General features: G+C 33.3%; 1 long non-coding RNA gene across 1 annotated transcript; it reads left to right on the forward strand.

Moving 5' to 3' along the window:
- Positions 1-319: 319 nt before the first annotated feature.
- LOC129449222 (uncharacterized) lies at positions 320-1,537 on the forward strand. Its single transcript, XR_008646010.2, has 2 exons — positions 320-444; positions 555-1,537. It is a non-coding gene; the product is annotated as an uncharacterized lncRNA (long non-coding RNA).
- Positions 1,538-2,322: the final 785 nt, after the last annotated feature.

Below are 2,322 nucleotides of genomic sequence, written 5' to 3' on the forward strand. Positions count from 1 at the left end.
TTTTTATTTGTGGACCAAAATGTTATTTTCGATGCTTCAACACATTCTAACTGACCCATTGATGTCACATGGACTACTTTAATTATGTTTTTATTTCCTTTCTGGACATGGACAGTATACCGTACGGAGGTCTTACGAGTTTGGAACGACATGAGGCATTAATGACATTATTTTCATTTTTGGGTGAACTATCCCTTTAAGTGATGGCGGCCATAGAAATCAGCAATTAGAGACAGTTTAATGTGATAAAGATTTCAATTTAATACTCTTTTTCATCCTTTCTCCTGTGTAATGTTTCTTCTGTCCTACAGGCAAGCTTGCATCAAGTAATTGCATTAGGTGTTATCGGACACAGATACAGGAGCGCAGTCGAGCGTAGCATGTGTCTGCAGCTCCAAAGGGCAGTGTCAGGCATAGCTCGCAATGACATCGCCCTCCCCCAAGGTAGTAATAGACTGCAGATTATGCATTATTGAATAATAAGGTACAAAGTGAAGCCAAGGCTGATTCAATTTCTCTTATAAATATTTTATCTTTCATTCACCTCTTAACAGATTGGCCCTCTCTCTTCTCCTTTAAGCCATGTAATATCTCAGTTTGGTCACAGAAGGCTGCAGTGGTCTCTTATGAAGTTCACATCATGCAGTGTTGGCAAAGGTCCAGCGTACAAGAGCATCTGTTTAGAGGGTGAGCCTGGAAACTACGTGACATGTGGATCATAGGTGGAAACCAATAGTAGCATTGCTCTACATGCAGAGGATCTGTGGAGCTGACAGATTGAATTTTTTTTTAAATATATTTTTAGGTGATATGAAGAGCTGCAGAAGGCCATGTGCTTAGCCTATGCACAACATGAATGAATTTTTAAAATTATAAATTGCAACAGTGTTATGTCTGCTAATCTAAGGCTTTGATCACATTCATCTGGATATAAAGAGTTTGGTTCCAAAACGAGATATCTTTTTTACATTACATTTTTTTTACTGTTTTTAACATTTTTCTACATCTTGGACCTTGGATTGTGCATTCCAATTAATATCAAAACTGCAGTTTGTTTGTTTTGATTTAAGTCTTCATAACTACAAAAATACAGCTAAGTAGCACAATAAAAACATGATAACATAATAATAAACATGTTTAAACCAAAATTTTAAAAACAGAGTTATCTCGTTTTGGAATCAAACTCTTCATATATAGTATTTGAAAACCCATCTTTATCCCTGTATTCTGACCAGCAAAAGCAAGATGGATAAATTGGACTTACAGTACTAAAATATTGTTTAGATTAAGTTAGATGGAAAAATGCAGAGCAATAAACAAAGATGTAGCGATAGCAAAGCTAAATGTGGCCCAATTATATGTAACATAATGACTTTGTGTGACAATCATTTAAAGTTCATTTAAAAGCTATTAACAGATCATGTAGATAAAATAAATGATGTTGTGTAATTGTTGTTAATTATGATAAAACAGAAATGTAATCATTTGCAGCCTATTAAACATTAAACATGTATTTCTAATATAACATTACTTTAAACGGCAATTATCACCCTTTTTTCTTGGAAATCTATTTAGGTTTTGTTAAAGTACCAAGGAAACCTGCCATTAATACAGTAAAGCTCTTTACACACAAACATTACGGAAAATACATGGAAAATGCATCCGGTATTTGTCCGGGATCTTTGATTTTTGGTTGATTCACACTGCCAATGATTTGCCGGAATCAGGATTTTTTGTGACTTTCACAAAAGTTTTGCAAAATGCCTTCCAGGAAAATATTCTTCTATATATAAACATACAAATATATCAAATGAAAGAACAGACCCTCTGCTTTCAAATAAATAAATAAATAAACGGGAAAAAACATTTCATCCTGTCTTCATTTGTTCTTTTTTTATAATCTTTTAAATATGGTTTCTTTAAAAATACCACATTTTGAGCAAAAAGCTGAAATAATTGCATTTGTTAATTTGTAAAGGAATTTTGTTAGAGATCAGATTCAGAATGATTATCAAAACATACACAGAGTTTTAAATTATTTAAATCAGTTTTTGCTTCAGTTTTTTTTTATAAATTGGGTAAGAGCGCCATTACAGATTACCATAAAAACTCGTCAGAAAATCGTCATTGGCAGGGAAATGTTTTCTCTTAAAGAGCACCTATTGTCCGATTCACGATTTTAAATTTCCTTTGGTTTGTAAGTGTGTATTAGTACATGTTAATGATATGCAAAAGGTACAAACCCCAAAGTAAATGATGACGCGACTTATCGTGTCCAACGTAAATCTCCTTTCTTTGGACTACAACAAACACACTGATTGT

Source organism: Misgurnus anguillicaudatus, chromosome 10 (assembly GCF_027580225.2).
Source record: "Misgurnus anguillicaudatus chromosome 10, ASM2758022v2, whole genome shotgun sequence".
NCBI classification, from domain to species: Eukaryota; Metazoa; Chordata; class Actinopteri; order Cypriniformes; family Cobitidae; genus Misgurnus; species Misgurnus anguillicaudatus.